The following is a 22803-nucleotide window of genomic DNA, read 5'->3' on the forward strand; positions in this document are numbered from 1 at the left end:
ACAGCTCTGAGATTAAAAGCTGTGCTCAAAAATCTTCATTTTACAGACCTTAAAGCTCAAAACTCAGCTGAAGCTCAGTTCTCCACAGTATGTGTTAAGCTTCTCAGAACAAGAGAAACATTGTCACTGTAAGCAGAAATACTCCTCAGGACAAAATATAGCATCAACTCAGAATAAATTTTATACTTGTCAGCAGATCAAAACTTCTGTGATTATCATTTTTCTTTCATCTTCATTGTGCAGTTACAGATAGTTGTGCCTGATACACCAGCGAGGCAGCCACAATCCTGTGGAGCACTCAGCAGACTGCTGTAAGTATTTATTTCCCATAGCATAAATATGGGGAAAGAACTAGACTGGTGCAATGTTCTGAGACAGTAGCACACTGATAAAACACACACTGAAAAAAAAACATCTTAGGGGTATGGACAGAAAAAGACTCTTAGTAAGAGATGCTGTGGTTTAGAAGTGCATGGAGGAATTCTGGGTCTGACCACTAGGCAGAAGAAGATGCTGAGAAGGTATACAGGGTTTTTGATAAGACTGAGTAGTCAGCTTCTTTCTTTGTGTCACTGTCCCAGCTCATTTATGGATGCACTTCAGATGATAAATTCTCAAGCTTTGTTATAGACTTATCACCAGTTAGGGAGAAAAATTATTGAAGCTAAGGGATACAGGAGCAATGGGTATAAAAATAGTGGATCGTCAACCAGAAAAATAAGAAGCGAGTGCCTAACTAGTACAGTAGTGATGTGCAGAGACAACCTGGTTCCTCCCACAGGAGGAGAAGGCAAAACCTAACTGCTTGTTGAACTAAACTTGACAAGTTTATGAAGGGACTACATGATGCAAGAGCTGGGCACTATGTTTAGCTCTATCAAAACTCATTTCCAGTCCTATGTTCATGTTATAGACTTGAGTTGTACCACTGTCACCAATCATCAAAATAAACCAAGAAAAAATTAGTTCTGGTTTCTGATTTAGTTCTCAGTTCTTCATTAGGCAACACCAAGAGAGAAGGAAGATCTGTGAGATTAAATGATAAGGAAGGTTCATACTAGCCAGTATGAATTGCATTTTTAGCAGTCCACTGACGGTGGTTCTTGAGGCTTCTTATAGTTTTTAAACTCAATGTCATGTATTATTTTCAAATAGTGCAAAAAACACCTTTTCTTTTCTCTAAAATTATCCATTATGTGAGTGTAACACAAGAGTACCATCTGAGTACCCATTCTTTGTTACTAGAACTCCCTTTAAAATACATTAGGAAAACGGACACTAAAATCCGATCTGGTGTTAAAGAATCTTACAGACTTCTTTTTCTTGGCATATATTTGAAATTAGGTTCTTTGTACTTTAGTGTTTATTTTAAAGACAGAGAGAACCTTGATTTAATCAAATATAAAAAAAGTATTTTCATAAGACTTTTGTAGAAAGAAGTCCAAGTTACAGTGAAACACAAAGAAAATTATAAAATTTTCAGGATGTTGAGTTTCTGTAGAGAAATATCAGCCCTGGAAAAGACCTGGTTTTGAAGTGCTGGAAGATAGCAAGATGCTAGAACCAGCTCTCCAGAGATGAATTTTCAACACCTTTGACTCACAAATTGCTATTGAATTAGACTGCCAATCCCTGCAGCAACTGCAAATTACATTAGCAGTATTAAAGATAACAAAATTATACCTATTAAAAAAAAAAATCCATACACAGAGCCTTATTGCCATGTGACACCTTGAACTGCTCTATAAATCTACGCCAAACTGATTTCTATGCGTATTCAGGAAACTGATATATCTGAGAAAGGTAGTGCTATGTAATGTTCTAATCAAGGAGGTCTATAAACAAAAGTGAGGATAAATGATCAAAGGTTGAACAGTTTGTGAGAGTTTAAAGACATTGCTTCACAATGGTGAGTAAACCACTGCCTTGCAGGACATCATCAGTCAGGACAGGACCTGGTGCACTTGTTTCTAGAACTACTCAGATTCAGCAGTTACCCCAGACTATTGCTAAGGCATAGAGAAAAAACTCATCTTTGTTTGCTGCTGTGGAAAAGAGGAAGCCCGCACTAATTTGCTGCATTTGTAGATTTCATATTAAGAAAAACACTTCTATATTCCTCCAAATATAATTCTTATTAAAAAATCATATTGTCTTTTTGTACAGATTGTGGAGTGAATTCATATTATCAGTTGGTGTAGGCAATTTGGAGAGCAAAACATTAAATTAGTACTTGGACCATTAAAACATTTTTTTTTTTTGAGTGGCCCATTTCTTCAAAATGAATGATTTTAAGCAGTGTGATGATATTAAGGAGACTTAAATGAATTATCTTCAGAGGTTATGTTTTAAATATGTAACTGATGAAGAATTCAGGGATCATCATTCTGTATTTTATGCAACTACTTACTACACAAAAGGAAGTTCCTACCTAATTCAGATGTAGTGTTTTTGATAACTTCAGTCACAATAACATTTTGTCTGCATTCTCTAACCTGATAGGTTTATAGACAGTAAAATAAGAGGAAATAATACAGCATCCTTATTCCAATGCCTACTGTCTTCACAAGATAAATCTCACCTCTATATAAAATTATTGCTGGAGTGATATATTGAGATACATACCAGAGAGCAGGTTAAAGTTTCACCAGCAAGACAGGCCAAGAACCAGTGGTGCTGCAATTTGAATTGGTGCCAATCACAGTGATGATAATACTATGACTTATTTTTTCTTAATTGTTGAGCAAGGCTTACACAAAGCCAAGTCCTTTTCTGCTTTTTGTCCTGCCACAATAGGGAGGGCACTGGGGGTGCACGGGAGGCTGGGAGGAGACACAGCCTGGACAGCTGATCCAGACTGATCAGAGGAATATTCTAGACCATAAGACATCATTCTCAGTATGTAAAATGGGGGGAGGAAAAAGAAGAAAGGGTGTTTGTCTTCTTAAGTAACCACTGCATGTGATGGGGCACCCCTCTCCTGGAGATGGCCTGAACACCTGCCTGCCCTTGGGAAACAGTGAATTCATTCCTTGTTTCAGTTTGTTTGCATTGTGGTTTTGCTTTTCCTGTTAAACTGTCTATCTCAACCCATGAGTTCTCTGCCTTTTACCTTTCCTATTCTCTCCCCAATCCCACTGCTGGGCAGTGACAGATTGGCTGTGGGGGACTTGGCTGCTGGCTGGGGTTAAACCACAACATGGTTATGGGGTCATCTCTGTCAAAAATTAATCGCATTACAAAGTCTGTCTAGTCATCTGAAGTAATCTGAACATATACAAGAACTGATATTTGTTGACCTGTTAAGATAGAATTTTTGACAAAATAAATTGATCTTTTCGTGATAAAGGACTAGCAAATATGTATGCTGTGCAGAGGTATGGAAACCTTAAAGAGCATTCACAATCACAGCTCTCCAATAACAGCTGGGATTGCTGGGTTCACAGAATCATTTAGGTTGGACAAGACCTTTGAGATCATTGAGTCCACCCTAAATCACTACCATGTCAGATAGATGACAGCACTAAGTGCTGTCCAGTCATGTCTTGAACACCTCCAGGGACAGTGACTCCACCACCTCCATGGGCAGTCCATTTCAATGATTAACAACCCTTTCCATGAAGAAAGTCCTCTTGATGTCCAGCCTGACTCTCCCTTGGTACAGCTTTAGGCTATGACCTGTGATGAGTTGTAGTTCTTCTAACTACCAAAAAAACCAAAAAAAACTCCTGGAGATGCTTTTCCTCTTAAAATAGATACAGATTTTATTTTGATGTGATTTACAGTGAGTAACAAAGCTGGGCTAGCACTAGGGGAACTAGAAGCCTCCACATAGATTTTGAGCTGTTTAATCACAAGTGTATTCCTGCATCCTGTGTTCCTGACTATGGAAGTGAAGAACATTGCTAATGAATACTCTGATACAGCTAGAGCTGGAAAAAAGCTGAGTTTTTTTGACAGCAAGAATTTAGGGAATGTTATTTGTTCAGGTCTGAGAAAGTTGATTTGTTTCAGACATTTGAGGGGAGACATTTGAGCAAATAGATTGTGTAGATACATCTTTTAGCCACTTTGATTTTGGTTTTTTCCATTAGTCCCAGTCATCCCACTGGTTTCTGTGTGGCACCACTCACTGAAGATCTGGTGCTGCCTTGGCTCTTGTCTCTTGTGGATGACAGTTGTCACCATATCACACAACAGCTTGCAAAGGTACAGCACCTTTTTCTGTGCCCTTACAGGGCAGGCAGAGAGTAATCTCACTTCAGTCCTTCCTCAGTTTTAGGATCTCCTACAACAAAGAAAAATAGTGTTCAAGGGTCAGAACTCAAAAACACTGGCAGAGGGCTAACACTGACTAATCATCACTTACAGAAAAAACTTTTACTGCCTATCTGATTTTGAAACTTTACAAACATTTTTATTTTAACTTCTGGTAGGAGAGTAGGATTTATGTTAGACCCAAAAGTGCTCTGATGATAGTTTTATGGAATGATACAGGCCATTTACTTTTGTAAGTTAGAAGCTGAGTGTCTGTGCTCTGCACTCCTAAATGTGGTCGGAAGATGTGTTAATAAGACGGCTGATTGGGTAGCTACAACTCATCACAGGTCTTGCAGATTTAGAAATGACTGTAAACAAACTAAAAACTCTACTACAGAATAATCCCACATGTAAAGTACTGATAATTAAACCCCTCTGACAATTGCATCATACATTATCAGGATTAGCCAGATCCATTACTCATCACTGGTGCCTTGAACAAAACAAAGCTGGCTCACTAGGGACTGTCAGCTGAGCACATGCTCCTATGGAAGAAAGCAGCCAAGCACTGTGTGTGTAAAACGAGCAGCAGCATGCTGCAGAAAGATATTGCTTCAGTTTGCACGGTGCTCCTGGAGTTTAGAAACTAGAAAAGGCAAAAATCTGAAAGCACCATATTGACTATGCCATATTTGAATACCAATTTATTTGCATATTCTGCTCTCTGCTATAATTACGCTTTGATGAAAGCTTTCTTTTATGTATATAAAGCACACAGCTTTGCATTTCTCCTGTTTATAAAAATTAAAGACAATAATCCACAGGACATACAGGAAAAAGATAGGTGTTTCAGTTATTATAAAGGAATACTATTTAATTGCAGAAGTTTATTTGAAAGACTGGAGTTAAAACGTATGAAAACATTTTTGCGAGGAGTTTGATGTTGGGGTGCTTTTTTTGGTTGTGGTTTTTAGTCTTTTGGGGTTTTGCTTTTGGCTTTTGGTTGGGGATTTTTGTGGTTTGATTGGGTTTTTTTGTTTGGTTAGTTTTGGGGGGTGTTTTTTTTGTTTGTTTCTGATTTGGTTTGGGTTTTTTGCTTGGGTTTTTGCTTGTTTTTTTGTGGTGCTGGGTTTTTTTTTGTTTGTTTTTTTCTTTGTTTGTTTGTGGCTTTTTGTTTTGTTTTGTTTTGTTTTCTGTTAAATTGATAGGGGAAAAAAAGTACAAAATGGAATTTTCTGAGGATAGATTTTTTCCTCACCCTGTTCCCACTACCAGTTTCTTGCCCATATCAGAATGTGGAAGGCAAAAGTCTGTGTGTAATAAGAATATTCTGTTTTCATAGTGTTTACCTGGTGGAAACTGCACTAAGAGGTTTTCATTTTCTGAAACAAAATATTTTATCTGAATGCTTGGTGAGGACTCTGACCAACTAAGGAGTGCTCTTCAGAGGATAGTAGTATTTAAACATCCATATTTAGAGATGATGTCTTGCTCTGTTGCAGAATGATGAGAGTGTGATTCTCTTCACAGAGTAATTGAGTGTTTCAAAAGAAATTGTGTGTGTAGTGAAGGTGTCCTTTGGGGGTTTGTTTGTTTTTTGTAGTTTTCAGATAATCATAGTCCTTTGGGCTTCAAAAAAGTTCCAGAGATAGGTAGATTCTGAAAATCTAGTGGGAAGTCTTGGTATATATTAAATTGTGTCCTTCAGGAGCAAGCTATGGAATTTTTCTGAACAAATATTGGATGCTGGGACATTCAGGATACATTCCCTCTTAAAATCTGAAAGATATTTCAATTAGAACCTTTTCAATAAAGGTGTGTCCAGGCCTATAATGTGTGAATCTTTTAATTTCAATTCACATGTTCCTTTTAAAACTTTATTCCTTTGCTTGCTGTGGTGTGGTGGTGGATAATTGCCACTGACGTGTGCCCAAGGAGTGACACTAAAAAGGTCTGAGTAGTCTGGGATGTGGGCTTCAGTTAGTGATCCATGGCAGTCTAAAGCCTCTTCATCCTGTGCCGAAATAAAGTTGAAAAACTTCCAGGTGCTGCAGTTCTCAGCCTGGAGTCTTTAATGGAAAGCCATCTTAAATCTGTAGGTTAAACTGACAGAACTGTGTTGGGTGGAGTGCAGCTTCATGCTTTATTTCATCTCCACTCCTCTGAGAATGATAATCACTGGTAGAAACACGGGGTAAAGAAATGGGCAGAGTTTTGCCCTTAAACATTGTGCTTTGACAAGGAGCTGCATTTACAAAACCTCACATCTTCAATTATTGAAACATACATCCACTGTCTGACAATTATTATGGAGCTTTCTCCCTGTTTACAGATGAATTCACCATGCTGGCTATTAAAGGTAAAGGAGGCAGATGGAAAATTATCAAATACTCCACTAAGTATGGTGATATTTTGTATTGATGATTGCAGAGTCTTTATTAACTTTTTGACAAGATCTAGTATTATACAACAGTGTATTCGTGCTACTTTGTTTTAAATAATCTACTAACAATAAAACAAAAGAATAATACAAAAGAAGGAAATTTGCTTTGTCATATCATAATGAGTCATGTTATCTGCTTGGTCTTTTTTTGTGGATATTTTGATTACACTAATTTCAGCTATGAAATATTTACAGACACACAGGATCATAATCATGTAGGATCTGATCGAGGATGAGTGCTCTCAGAGCCAGAAATTCATAATTCACCTTTTGCTATTCAGCTTTTTTTTTTTTTTTTTTTCTTATCCAAAATCACCTGACATCAATTATTTTCTTGTATAAGCTCTATTTCCATTTTGAGTTCTGGATATATGCCTGGGAATCAGTTACATTTATGTTACACACGATCTTGCTGTACACTACCATTGGCTCTATTATTTCACACTCTCTTTGTTTTCATAGTGAGAAAATGCAGATATAAAGACAGTAGAAGGATCATCTGTTGTGTTTCAGATGCAACTTCAGATGAGCCATTGATGACCACAGACCTGCCTCACAATGCAGAACAGCACACAAGCTGAGTTCAGAAGTTGAATACATTGAGAAGATAAAATAAAAGCAGAATAATTTCAGCTGGTTTATACAAGGTGTGCCATCCAAGTTCCATATTTACATTTTCAATAGCCACTGGCAAGAGGAAAGTCTCTGCAGAAAGTGATTCTGCCATTCTAGGGAAGGTATCTCAAACAGCAGGAACAGGACACTTTCCTGTACGTGGCTTTCTCACTTCACTGACCAGACATAAGTTTAGGTGATGAACTTAAACCAAGCAAATAACTTTCAAACTACTGTTAGGTGAGGTAAACCATCTGCAAACTATTGTGTGGTTGCAGAAAGGCAACACAAAAGAAATCAGGAACACTCAGGAATGGTAAGATACCCTGTTAACTTAACTATGAATCCTCAAGAATTAGGTGCTTGAAAGCCATTTTGTGTTTTGAATCCCATTTTACAGATAAGGATACTGAGGCCTGACATAATTCTGTCACCCAGGAATATTCTCTATGAGACTGCTCTTAAATTTTAAGACTTCTCTTTTATAGAATTAGGAATAAATATTCAGTGATTCCATGGAGCCAACAAAAGCAGCAGCACTGCTGCTGAGAAGCTGGCTACCCTGAGTTCCCTGGCTCCCTCTGGGAAGTGGCACCTGACACCTCCTGTGTGCCCAGGGCAGCCTGCAAGCTGAGGGATGTCTAGAGAAGTAACACACTCTTCCTTTGCATCCTCAGTTTGTTCCACTGCTTCCTCTGTGATTTCTAGCTTGATAGAAAGCAGATTTTTTAAAAGGTAAATATAATTCACATAGAAGTTAAATTTCATGTGACATCTTTCCATTCAAGCATGACTGCTGTGCTGCATATTCACATGCAGCATGAGTTTATAGTCTCATTACTTGACACAAGCTATGGATAAAGTAAGCTTAACCAATAGGTGTGGGAAGAAATGCATTTTGAACCCTCGCTCTTGCAATGGTGGCATCCCCTGAGGAAGAGTCGGATGTTATGTTCCTGGGAACAAAGACATAAAGCATTCCCCTGGCTGTTGGAGTTCCCATACCAATCTGTGGCAGCAAATGGCACCAGCTGACTGCAAAAAGGGGTCTTGGCACCAGCAGGGCTCTTCAGAGAGTGTCCCTGTGCTCTGCACCTCACCTCACGTATGGCTGTGCTTACGAGACAGTGAAGCCCAATTAAAAACATGACAAGAGGGTGTTGCCAGAAAGAGCAGTTTAGTGGCTGCAATTAAACTGGTTGCTAATTATGAGGTAGGATTTAGTTTTTTTTATTCTAAATGGATAATTTTCACAGAATGTAGACTGTGAACACGTGTAAATGCTTCAGTGTGTGTAAAGAGAAAATACTTCTCTAAAAATACTTTATTAGCTATTTCCTTTCCCTCCTTGCTTCTCTTAGTTATCAAATTGTAAGTTACACTTATTCAACATCACTATTACAACTCAAACTTGCACCAATGTTACACATAAAATTTTTAATTCCTTGGACCAGGGCTGATTCAGTCTTCTAGTGCTCATCTGTGGAGGTCACTGAGGGTCTCACAGTCATTTAGCTGCAGGTTAATCTTGAATCCTTCAGCAGACTCTGGACCATTATGGATAATTTTCTTTTTATTGTTGTTCTTTAATTAAACAGAAAATGATAAATTGTTTATGTCTTTTGTGCAGTCTACAAATACTCACTTCTTGGTTCATTACCATTATAATATGACATATGAAAAGAGTGGAATGGGGTAGATTAATGAAGCTGCATGCTGATCACAGTTTTTCTCAGAAACCTAAGATATCTGCAATCTGACAGCTATTTAGAGAATGCTATCTGGCCTGATCAGATGTCTCTAGGCAGAACCAAAATCCAGTGGTTTATTTCTTTTAACAACACACTTTTCAAAATTATGCACTGAAGTACTGACTATTGCTGTGCAAAACCTAACAAATTAAGAAGTCTACTTAATTCCTCTAATGTGAAAAAGATAATAAAATGCAGGTCTTTAAAAAAAAAAGAAAAGAAAAGCTGCGCTCTACAAGGCATATTAAGCATTAATCAGAGCTGTAGCCACCACCTAAAATTCTACTTTTTTTGATATAGGAAGACTCTGGGGATCAGCAGTGATTGCTGGACATTCAGGGCTCTGTGAAGGTGCTTTCCACAGTCAGAAAACTCAACTGTATCCATTTACTCACTTATTTTGTTTTTTACTTTTTGTCTTTCACTTCTTTCAAGCATACTTTCACATACTTTCAGCCTTTTTTTCTGTCTGTGGGTGAACTCCTATTGCATAATTTGCTCTGACATGTGCTGTTCTATTGAATACTAGGGATGTAACTTTCCATCACTGAAGTATTTACATCTTTGTAAAGGGAATATAAAATGTTACTTTGTGACCAAAACTTAGTCATACTTTTTTCATCCTTGTGCAAATGATGAAAGTGGATAAATGTTGCAAAATTAAGCTTTTTAATGGGAATAGCATGTATTTGCAATGATACACGTTATACTGACATGGGCAGTAGTGGCCTGCTTTTCTTTCCTCCTTTCTCTGTTTTGTAAAAGCATTTTCATCACTAATGTGCCCCTGTTTCAGGGCCTGCCAGTGCCAAACCCAAAAGGTCCATTAGCTGTGAAGTCAGTCATAAGTTCTTCTCTCCTGCCTCTATTTTGGCACACTTTGATCACACTACTGCATCATTGATTGAACAGTGATTCTGCACTGCAGAAATAAACCTTGGGTCACATATCTTGAGGTTGATTCAAATTGCACAGTGCCTTCTGTCAGATAAGCTGGCATATTTTTTCAATAGAGGCAAACTGGTAACACACACTACATTACAGTTTGCTTTAATAGCAAACGTCCAGATCCAGGTTTGCAATGGCCAAAATAAAGTTTAGTATTAAAATGAAGGGCATATGCATTCAAATATGTCTTTTTGACCTTAAGGCACCATGATTGTTGGATGGGCATGTGATTTTGTTGTGCAGCTGGAAGATATAATGTGGTGTATTTAATCACATTTTGTGGTAGCTTAGTGTTTATGGAAATGGTGAGAATAAAATTTTTCTTCCTTCCCTCACATTTTCTCTACACAGATCCATGGTGCAGAGAAATAGTGTTTCTTACATTTATAGTAGCTCACTTAAGACAATTGACCCATTCTCTAGAGAAAAATAAACATAGTATTTGCCATCAGCTGACTCCACAGTGGTTTTGTTCCCTTAGATGATAGTTCCTTCAACTCACTGATTTTGCTCTTCTTTTAAACTTATTTTCTTTCAGCATAATCTGAAAGTGCATCTGTATAGGTAGGGTGGGTCATTCTTCTCTTTTCTTACAAAAAAATTATTTGTAAGATTATTGCATACTTTCCTCAACGCAGCAGGGAAGAGAGAGATTTTTTTTTCCTGCTGAAAAATTATTCCTATATTCACTTTGTCCTGCAATTTGGTATTTTGTGGTCAGTTTGACTTGTTTTTCACTTTAAGCCACTGTATTCTTGATTGCTTCAAGCTTGAAAATTATTCTGTTCTCAAAATCGACATTAAGTGAATGAAAAGATAAATTAAGGAGTTTGTTATGGCAGAAGAGATGGGCAAACAGATTTGTTCCCCAGCATGGTTAACAGAGATACTTTTTCAATAAACAGATCAGGATTTGATATTTCCTGGACTGTCTGTAAATCAGTTTGTATTGACTAGTTTTCTCAAAATATTTTAATGTGAACATAAAATACTGAACTTCTAGTGATTTTTCCCAGCATGTGTGGGAAAGCATATGGAAATCTTTGAAAAGCTGAATGATTTTTTGAATTCATAGCTTCCATGATAAGTACAGAAGATGTAGGTATTATGGGAAAAATATCCACATTAAAACAAACAGACAAGAATACTTTTTCCTCTATCAGTTATTTTTACTTCATTCCAAGTACTTGTATAAACAAAAAGAAATAAGCAATCTCTTCCACTTTTAATTAGAAATTTTAAATATTATTGTTATGGTTATGTATTTTATATACAAGAGCAGCAGTGGCAGCCTGTTTAGACTGTTGTGGTTATTCTCCTCATGTTCATCTCTCATTAGGAAAATGTGCTCTAATTTAGTTGGAAAAAATCTCTTTTCCTTCTATTTTGATGATAGCAAGATTTTGGAAAACATCAAGTAGTAAAGAGGAGAAAATTCACTCGTTTCTCAAAAGAATGTTTCAGTCCTAGCCCATGGACTTTCCTGTTACTCCTACTCTGACTTCCCACAGGATACTCCTGTCTGAAAGACTTACTTTAAAATAAATAAATAAGCACTATTGTTAATCTTAATTTGAAAAAGAATCCGTGGAATACAAAAGTACATATTTATTTAACGAGTTTCAGCAGTGCACTTCAGGTTACTTTGTTCCCGCATACAAATTTTGTCATTAGCAGGGACATTGAGATCACAAAGGTGTCACTGCACAGTGCTCTGCACAACTGGTTACATATATCTGCTGTTGAAAGTTAATGCAATTCATCAAATCTAAGTGTTGCTCAATGATGTACAGACAGAATCACTATAGTCAAAAAAAGAAAATTCACCTCCTGATAAAGTAAACCATTTTGATGTGTTGTTCTCTATCAAATTTTTGTCTGCCTTAGAAAGGCTGTTATAGCCCAAGATATTAGTGGTAACTGAGACACAAGTAATGTCTCACCCAAAGGTGCTTCTCTAAAGGGTTTCCTTAGATGCTTTTCCATTATCATTTCAAGTAAATTGCTGTATAGTTATTCCAGAACTTAAATAAAAATTGTTGGAGAGAGAGTTACAGACATCTATTCTTAATTCAGGATGTATTTAACCAAAGTTGAATATATGCAACATAGTTTAGAGAAAGACAAGGAAGATATGTTTTTACCTTTAGATTAACAATTTAAGATTTAGGTTCTTAAAAAAAACAAAAAACCAAAAGGACAAAAAAGACTCCCCTATTTATTGCTATTTAATATGAATGCAAATTTCTCTTTCAATGTGCCTAAAAGGTGAAGTTATAAAGCAGAGTTGCTGCTGAAGACATAAATATACCTGGAAAACAATGGTCCTTTAAATTATAACGATGTCTTCATCTTTTTTATGAAGATAAATTTGCACCTTTTTTATTTTCCATAGCCCCCTATTTTATTCAAATTTCTGTATCTTGCTCCAGGAGTCAGAGTTTTCCTTGTGTGAATGTATTGAAAGTACTAAATGAAATGGTGATTTCTTTTTGTCATTACACTTAAATGAACATTTTTCTCCAGAGTTTTGAAAAGTCCTACTGTTTCTTTTTCTTCCCCAAACAATATGGTTATTTTGCTCTGCTATCAACATAATCTATTTTTCCTTCTCTAAAAAACTGATCCATTGCCTTAGAAGAAAACAATCTAAACCCTCTGCAGGGAACATATAAAGCAAATGACCAATTTGTCTGTTATTGTCATGATAAAACAATCTCATCATATGTGGTTTTGCTAATGCAGAAAAATTGCAGAATATGATATAACCATGCAACACATGTTGTGTGAAAATTACACATACTCTAAATTTTCTGAACAATATCATTTAATTTAGTTATAATTAGACACACCTAAGAAAATAGCACTATCAATGAAGTAGATAGTTTTGGCTGCATCTCTATGAATTTTCAAAAAATTGCATTAGAAGGGTTTACTCTTACCTGGCAGCACAGATCTGGTGCTGATACCTAGTTTATCTACATATATAATTTATTTTGTATAGGTGTGATGCTAGGTTATGGTAATATATGCAAAATTAGTTCTAACTAGTTGGATACAAAGATGTAGTGCTCACATGAGACAACTGCAGGTTCAGATTCTGGTCTCCTTTATACTTGCTGACATATTAATCTTAATGAAGATAACTAGGTATAACTGAGGACAGAATTTGTCTTCCATTTATTTTAATTTTTTTTTTTTTTACATTTTCTTTTCAAAAACTGACTAAGTTACCTAGTAAAATACAGGTAAGCTTGTTAATGCAGGGATATATGCAGTATACTTCAGATGAAGCATGGGGGGGACATGCAAAGGAATACATTTTTTTCATTATGACCTGGCACCTGCAGGTTTCAAACCTGGTTTAAAGCTGTTTTATACCCAGAGATTAGAGTGTAGGTCCACTGTGATCACCTACAGTGATATCCCCTATAATCATAGAATCCATGAATTAATCTTTTTTCTGTCTGAATACTGTCTCTCTAAAACTAGCCAAACATGTCTACCTTGAAATTTTCCTTAATAATCTCATTTTGAGGTAGTTTTATGGATTCAGGAGTCTTCATTTAAACTTCTGCTCTACATGGACAACAGAAATTTAATAAGGTATATAGAATGTGATCATGTAAGACTTTATCTTTCAGTTCTTTAAGTTAGACTGATCATCTTTTGATTTTGCAGTGAAACATTTCCATTTTTATCGTGTCCCTGAAATTTTCCTGCGAGATCTTTGAAATCTATAACATCCCTGAAATGTGCTCAGACGAAGGGAGCTAGCATTCCAGTGCTAACTGCTGCCAAACGCAGATGCAATCTGACCTCCCTCTGCTGCTTCACCTTCTGTAATTATACACCCAAGGATCACCTTTTTGACCCTTCAATTGCAATTGCCTCTACCATCAGCAATTCCTTTTCAAAGGCTGCATCTAAGTTTAACTGCAAGGGAACACCAGGAGATAGCCCAGATCCTGCTTGCTCCTTGTATAACGAGATCATGTGCTTAGATTTCACCTGCATGGAGACAGGGACGTGGGAAATGGCTGGTGGCTTTCTAGATAGCATGCTAATGGAAAGCCAGGATGAGGCAGGGGTCAGCACCTGTATCTGGGAATTCAGAAACACTTCTGGACTTTAGATTCCAGAGATAAAGAAGTTTCTTCCTGGTGTTGCCTCTCAAATTGTTTGGATCTGAGTATATTTCCTGAACAACAAGGTCTGGAGTTTGTCCTTGGCATTATTTACTTCTATGCTGTGTTACCTTTTATCAACAGAGATTTTCTGATTTAGTTCAGATAACTTCTAAAACTTCTCTGAAATGCAAATATGTAAATAAAATACTCATATTTAGTAGGAATTAGGTAACATGTCTCAAAATGTAAGAGTGTAAGTTTTAATCTTGTTTTATTTTGTTTGCCCTTGCCAATTTTATATTTCTTTAAATTAATCAGATTGTCCTGTGTTGCTAAGTGATATGCTGTCATATGCATTTAATAATACAACTTTTAATCTTTTAGATAAAACCAGCAAGCTAGTAAAACATAAGTTGTTTGTATAAACCTTTTTGAATTTTCATTAATTGCCTTCCATATTTTTATTTTTTTATTACCCTGATGCCTTGTTATTTTATCAGATTTGCCTTATTGTTTCTGTCTTACAGCCTGATAAGTAACTTAGGTTTTACCACCTAATTAGTGGCACATTATATCTTTTTCAGGTTTTTCAGAGCTTTCAAAGATGTAGTACAGATGAGCACTGATGGTCCAGAGAGCTCCTTTCTACAATATTTCTTTAGAATTTCTTTTGCACAGGTTTTCCAGACCTGCTGATCCTACATATTTTTTAAACTAGTGTTCTATATTCAGTTATTAATGAATGAAATAAAACTTGCTATCAAGGTTTTCCCAAGGGCAAAAGAGATGTATTTACTGACCGCTTCTGCCCTCCCTAAGATCTCATCATTACTAATAAGAATTCTACCAGCTCTAATAATGAATTAATGCCACTATTGGAATTATTTTTTTTTTCTAAAATGTCTCCTCTGTACTCTTGCTCTTATCTCTGCTGACTATAATTTTTTGCAGGAATTATTTTGTTTCCTTTACCCATTTTCTAGAAACCAAATTTTCTGGTTTATATTTGCTACTAGTATTTTTCTTCTTTCCATTTTGCTAATTTTTAAAGCTATTGTTAATCCTCTTTAAATTAGATTGTGCTAATTTTTTTTAAGTTTTCCTTTGTCTTCTGAGTATTTAATAAAGATTCAATCATTCATGCATTTCTGATTATTTTCTATTTATTGTCCTGTCTGATGATGTTGCACATTTGTTTTAAGAATGTTTTATTTATTTTATCTAGAGTGGCAAAGTTAAATTTATTACTTTATCACAAAGTTAACAGTTATTACTGATAAGGATTTGTGTCTTCATGTGATTATGGCAGGAACACAGTACTGAAGATATTACTGCTCTTTAATTTTGTGATCAGCAGTTATCTAAGCCAAGGCAGCTTAAATAGTGTTATTCCATGGCATTTTTAGGAAGTCATCAATATTGTCTGTGGTAGGTCTAGAAACAACAGTTAAATATCGGTCCAGCATGTGCCATCCTAATGTGCCATCCTAATGGGCCATGTGCTTCTGGGATCTTATTCAGGACTGACACAGCACTCAAAGGGCCCCATGGCTGCAAGGAGCTTGCATGGGATCGAGAGAATCCCCTGAGAGGAAAAGAGGTGTTAGGAAAGTATTGGGAAGGTGGTGAATTAGCACATATCTGTGTTCTGATTTTATTCTTCCACAGTTATTCAGTAATCCACAAGGGAAATGGACACTTTGTTGCTGGATCCTTAAGACAGTGCTGGTCTCTTAGATTATGTCTTAGATGTGGTGAGGACAACAATCAGTATCTTTGTTTCATGTCATCACTAGCTCCTGATCTCTCATGTGAGAACTCATGGTAAAAATCTGACTTAATTTCACCTTGATCCTACACATAATTCTTGAAAAAGCACATCTTAAGTATTTGCCAGCTCTCTTGAAAATGCAAATGCATTACACAATGAACACAGAGGAGGTGCTCTTCTCAATCTGCTCCATCCCTGGAGAGTGGTGCAGTAATTCTGTGTGGCCACAGGAAGCAAAGTCCCAATTCCATTACCTTCCTGTCAGTACTTCTAGTTTTGTGTACACGTAGGACATGTAATTGGGTGTTTATGAACGAACACATCACTTGTCAAAATGGGATTTCTTTTTTGCTCGTGTTTAAGAAGTCTTCAGAAAATCTCTTCATTTTCACAGATTTCTAATGCACTACCTGAGGAGTAAGAACTACTTAATATCATGCAGATTAATAGACCTGAGCTCTGTAATGAGCCCATGTTAATAAGCAGGGAATCAGTGAGAATCATTATTATGTGATTATGAATAAAAATCTGTTCAAGACTAGGATAATAGTTTATTTTGCAGTATTCTTTTATCCTCTTCAGAATAAAATAGACAGGTAGGAATTTTTTTTAGTATTGACTGGGAAAGATTTCTATTTTGGAATTTCTGCTCTGCAGAAATTTGTTTCCTTTCCTTGTCAAGTGGCACATCTCAAATCAGTTCCCCATCTCCTACAGCAAAATTCTATATGCACTGGAAATAGAAAGTGAGATGCCGCCAATAACTCATTTGACTAGATCAAACCACAAGCTCCAAAATTGTCAAAGGCTGTGGAGTTATTCAAAGAGAAGTCTCCAGGAAGTTACTAACCTCTTCCTTCTTCTCCCATTTACACTCACTTTCTTAAATGTTTCTTGTCTAAACATGATGTCATAATACTGTTATTAGAAGCTTTCTCTTCTTAAAAGGAAAAGAAAAAAAAATTACATTATCTATGAAAACTGCAGAAATTTAAATTGATCTTTTGGAACTGTTCAAAAATTGTAAGTTATTTCCAGTGTTCAGTGTCTATCATAAACACCTCAAGGAATACTAATTTTGATGACTCTTTTCAAAAAATAATCACTTGATATTTAACCATAGTAAATTGGAGCATCTCTTTATGGGAAGAAAATTACAACATTCACGTAAGTTTCCTGAATTATTCTGCTCAGTGCTGTAATATGGATTGGAGATTTGTGATATGCTTGTGCACAAGTAAAACACACTCACAAAATCAACACAGGCATGTCCCTCTTTTCTTTACATGTGTGTATACAGAGAAGCTATTGCCATGCTTCACAATTTGGCACTTTCCCTTTGAAAGTTCAGATGGAATGGTAATGTACTGATCTGAGGCCAATGTGAAGGGATTAATACCTTTCCTGAATTTTGACAGGGAGAAAGAAAATCTATGTTCATAATGAGCTAAACCATATATTTTACTGGAAATGACAAATGTAGAGTGATTTTATAAAAATGAATCTGCCATTCTTTTCTGATGAAGTTCACTATCATATGGCATCAAATTAATCTTTTATAGATTTGTGTTTGTGGCATTGGCTTATAATGATTTGTGGTTGTTTTCTTGCAACGGAGTAAACTCCTGTGAAACACAGAAATGACCATGAGTGTTACCACCAGACTGTAAAAAAGTTCTGCTGCTTGGGACTGTTAGTGTCACCCTAGGGTGATTTTTCTGGGTCAATTAAACTGTACTGGCAGTCATTCTTTCACTGCCATGTGTCTTCTGCCAGTTAGTATTTATTGAGCTGGTGGCACCTGAAGGAGGTCCATCATTGTGAGTCCAGAATCTCAGGTGCTCATTGGGAAACCTCCCAGCAAGGAAGCGGAGAATCCTCTTAAGAACACATTTTGGTCTCTGCATCCGTCTTTGAAGTCTTGTGGAATACTCGGAGCAATAGAAGAGATTAAATATTTGTTCCCTCAGAAAGACTTGAATAACACACTGCCTTTATATTTACATCACAGGTCTTAATTTAGATATCCTTATTTGGCAGTTTGGGTATTAGTTTCTATTCTTGGCATCACTGTAGGGCAGCTATGCCCTCACCTCTTGTGACAGTCCTCACTGGGATAGTGTCCTTGAGAGGATGACAGAACCACCAACTCCATGGAGCCATGCAAAGATAGTAGTATCAAGATCAGATAAGATCAGATAAGATCCTTTATAAAGTATGTTAAACTTTACCAAACACATTATTATAATAAAGAGGTTTCAACTCTTCTGCTAAAATACCTCCCTTCTGCCCAGATAGAGACAGTTCCTTATGAAGGTAAAAGCAGTAGGGAAGGAAGCAAAGACTTCAGAATCCTTCACGTTTCAGGATGGTACTTGAACAAAGAGAATCAAAGTGCTTGTCTTCTGGCTTTGTGCAGGACATGGGTTCTTCTTTCCTACTTCCAAGATCAGCTGAGTTCAAAACAGTCCTGGTTTTGGCCAGGACATGGTTAATTTTCTGTAGTAGCTGGAAGAGGGCACAGCCAGGACCCTGATGGCATTCCATACCATCTCACATCATTATCAGGGCAGGAGAGGAAACATGGCAACGGGTTTTCTGTGCAAATAGTTTCTTTATGCAAAAATATATATAATCTTACACCTTTTGTTATTAATATTTTTGCTGTTACTGTGATTTTCTTGTCTCATTGGTGTTTTTAGTAAATTGTTCTTATCTCAACCCCTGATCTTTGCCTTTTGTGCCTCTCATTGGATCAGGAGTGGTGTGTACTCCCTTTTAATGGAAGTACTAAATTGAAGAATACCCTACCTAAACCAGGACAACACAACCATCTTGTCATTTTAGTAAGTAAAAGTAAGGAAGGAAGTATTTTAGGGTACCCCTTGGTAAAGGTAGCTTCTACCCCTACAAAAGCTCAAGGCCTCCTATTCCTGTTCAAGTGAATATATCCTTAGTCTGTGGACCTCTATTTTCAGGGAAGAAACTAATGGATATGCTGTCAGGATGCTGTTCTACATCCTCAATGCCATATTTACAGTATACCTGAACTCTGTGCCGTGACTGATATTTAGAAAGATCAAGAGGGTCTGTCTTAATACTCTTTCTCCCCTATTCAGTCACTATCCAAACTGTTTAGCTGAACATTGTAGTTCAAAATCAAAAAAATTGAAGAGTTATAGTTTTCTATTTTCTCAAAAGTGTTATTCTTTTAACTTCATAAAATATTTGAAATATTATGTTACAGCTATATTATGCTATTTTATAAGTATATAAAAGAATCTTTTGACAAGTATCTTGTTTTTCTAGATAAAATCAAGTGTTAAGACATTAAAAGAAAGGTTTGTCTCAGAAAATTGGTATAGAGTTTTGTCTTTTTAACAGTGATGCAGAGTCCTTTTAGTAGTTGAAAAGGACTAAAAGACAGAGATGTCTTTTAGTCCTTTTCAAAAATAATTTTTAATGCATTTAGTAATCCTTTCTACAATACTTAAAATCAGTTTTAAAACTAATCATTCCAAGAGGTTTGGGAACCTAATATAAATTGCTTAAAGGATGGAATGACAGCACTAATCATATCAATCATGCAAGGATAAATGGTGTCTATTACTGCAAACTGTACTAACAAATAATATCCTCATCTGACATAATTTATAGTGTTGTGATCATTTTCACATCATATATCCCCCACCCACTGCCTCCTTCCCATTTCTTACAATTTGTCATTTTATTCTCTAGGCTGGCATCCCACTTCATCAGTACTGACTTCATTCCAGCTTCATGTGTGAATTCCTTGCACACGGCATCTTTGCCTACAGACCACGTTATCTCCCTTCAAATGAGTGTGTTGATCAAAGCCACAAAGTTCAACAGCCACCTTTGAGCTCAGACTGTGCAGATGGGGCAGATACCAGAAAAAGACAACTCCTTCCAAACTGAGGGTCAAATCTTCGTCTTGCCATTTAAATAATATTTATGTTTGTTTTTCCAAAGAAAGTATGGATTTTAGCCTGACTGATATCATTAAGCCTGATTTTATACTACTTAATTATCAACGTGCTCATAGGGAGGGTTTCAGCTTACACCAGCTGGCATTTTCCTAGGTCACGTCCAGAAGAGACACAAGGACACCCCTCCCAGGAGGCAATATGGACAACATTCTCCTTCTTTGAAGAGTGAAGGAAAGGAGCATTTCCCATGCCACTTTTTTTTCTCAGGGTTTGCCCCTTCGCCTTTCTTTGCTGGCATGGGTGTAGTTTGCACCCAGATAAGACTTCCTGCAGATCCCTGTACCCTACAGTGTTCAACAACAGAAGAAGTAATTTTCTGCTAGGTTGAACAGGAGAGGAAACAATTTGCTACTCATGCCATCACCCTTTGCGGAGCAAAAATATAGTGGGATTATGCTTGAGGCCTCCTCCTGAGTAAAATGGATCATGCTGGGTGTGCACAAACTCACGTTACAGCTATCTGTCTTCTTGCTTTATGTGAATTTCCTTTTCTTTTTTTTTCCTAATTTTTGTTTCATTTTGTATAATTTTGTTTAAGATTAAATAATTGTGTCCAATTAACAGATTATGTTTATCTCTGTGCAACATGAAAGTTGTAAGTCAGACATTTAGGTACAAGATGGGAAGTTTCATAATTACTTTTTGTATGTTATACCCGTGTGACAATTTATGTTGTAAAACCACTATATTTACATTGTGTTATAATTAAAGGTTATTTTTTAAGGTATTTTAAAAGATATCCATACATGCCTCCTCTTGAGATTGCTAACTTCTATTATCTTAAGCATGTCATAGAGGAAATTTATTAAAAAATCCAGTGTTTGGCTTCTTTTTATTTCCTTTGTGATCCTGGTTTTGATAATCATTATTAAAGAAATGTTCAGCTTAATGGCTTTGCAGTAAAAAGTAACAGTGCCGTTGAGAGAAGAAGAGATTTATTGGAACCACAATACAAATAAAAAACTTTTGCCAAGTTTGGTGTTTTTCTAAAAGCTTTGTCTATACTAATAAATAAAATGGGCCAGAGACTGTTCTCTGTCTCTGAGGACAAATAATATGGCACAACCCACACATTTATACAGCTAAACCCTCTTAATTTTCAAAACAAGGGACCTACATCTGTACTGCCTATTGGGAGCAATCCTTAGGGTGCACCACCCCCCAGATTGTGGTCCAGGACTGTTTGTGATGGTGTTAATTGGTTTACATCCAAAAGTCTGCCAGGAACAAAGCTAACAGGGTGGATGCTTCTGTCTGTGCACAGACTCTGTTCCTTATTAGTGTGGTCATGGCCATATTTCTACAGAACACTGATCTCACAGCACAGCCAGTGACTGAGGGCTGTGGTAACCATTTGTGGCACTTGTTCAAATTGCAACTCAGACTTTTAAATCAGAAAAATAAAAAATACTGTATTTGAATAGTAATATTCAAAATAAAACAATTCCTTGGTTTACAGAATGTCTTTGGACAAAGGAGTAAATTCATTTTATGTAGCTTAAAGATGAGCTGTCCTCAAAAAAGTAAATGGATAAAGGTAAATTAAAAACCACAGGGCTCTAACCTTGCTAAAGGATCACCTAACTAAAGGAAAACTTTTATTTTTATATTCTAAACACATTTAAGGTACTCTGTGAAATCTAAGTCAGGCTTTGAAATGCAGTTGGCTTTCATTGCACTTTAACCCTTAAACAGGAGACAAATTACTCTGCTAGGAGCTCCTGCTGAGGCCAATGGCCCTTAGTGCGCTTGCTGAGAGCTAGCTGAGGTGTTTCTGCAGTGTGATGAGCTGTGCAGCACACATGAACCCTGTGAAAGACATAAATACTTCCCTGCTCACCCTTTACTTCAGGCAAGAAACAACTTTGATGTTGGTATTATCAGCATTCGCTCTGGCAGGCTGAGCCATGGCACGCTGAAGCATCAAGGAATGAAGGGCAGGCAATGCCCTTTGTCTCTCAGCGCTCAGGTGAGCAAGGTGCCAGGTGTCACGTTCAAGAAAAGACAATTTATAGCAAAGATCATTGCCTGCAACTCAGGAAAGAGCTTGAGCACATGATCAGTATTCAGCATGTTTATAGCTGGCTGTATAAAACACAGTTTCAGAGATTTCTTGGGTTCTGACTTTGCAAAGAGTAAGAAGGATCTCTTGAGAAGGAAACATAAATGCACCAGGGCAACAGAAAGAGGACAATTATGCCAGCTTTTATTTTAAAACACTGAGCTATACATGTGAACAAGAGCAAAATGGAAAAGCAGCTCAAAACACTGGAGGAGGCAGACAGCCAAAACATTTGTCTGAAAAAGCAGCTTCCTTGGTACCCTTGGGCTAAAATGGCTTGTGTTTGTAGCTTGCTCTGAATGATGGTTGACTTGAACATGATTTTGCTTCTGCAGCCAAAAGCAGCCAAGGCCTAATGAATATAGTACATTTTTTTTCCATCTTCTGTTAAGAAATAAGGTAGCAGTTTAACACTGCAAATTCACATTTTGGCAAATGAAAGGCAAAATAGTCTGTCTCTACAGTATTTCTGAAGGGTATGGATTTTATTGTTATGCTGGAGTTTTTCCCCAAGAAAAATGAAAAGTTTTGTTCTGTATCTTTTTTATTTCAATTGGCAATGGATCTAATCAGATGCTTTTCGGAGAGCTAATCCAGCAGAAAGTCATCAGTGTCTTTCCAGATCTGGATTCTAGATCTTTCCAGTCAGGGATTATGAAAAGACTGACAGCCAAAAACCCTGGATTTAGCAAAAGCTGTTGACTTTGATGCTGGGATACAGGACTCTTTGGTGCCTCTGTCAGCTATTGCAAGGACTGCTGATGAGTACCTGTTCCCTCAGTGATTAAAAGGATATTTTAGCTACAGCAATTA

General features: G+C 36.7%; 1 long non-coding RNA gene across 1 annotated transcript; it reads left to right on the forward strand.

The window, feature by feature from the left end:
* Positions 1-241: 241 nt before the first annotated feature.
* On the forward strand, positions 242-20915 carry LOC117244184. The gene is made up of 2 exons (XR_004496778.1): positions 242-311; positions 19657-20915. It is a non-coding gene; the product is annotated as an uncharacterized LOC117244184 (long non-coding RNA).
* Positions 20916-22803: the final 1888 nt, after the last annotated feature.

This window comes from Parus major, chromosome 3 (assembly GCF_001522545.3).
Source record: "Parus major isolate Abel chromosome 3, Parus_major1.1, whole genome shotgun sequence".
NCBI classification, from domain to species: domain Eukaryota; kingdom Metazoa; phylum Chordata; class Aves; order Passeriformes; family Paridae; genus Parus; species Parus major.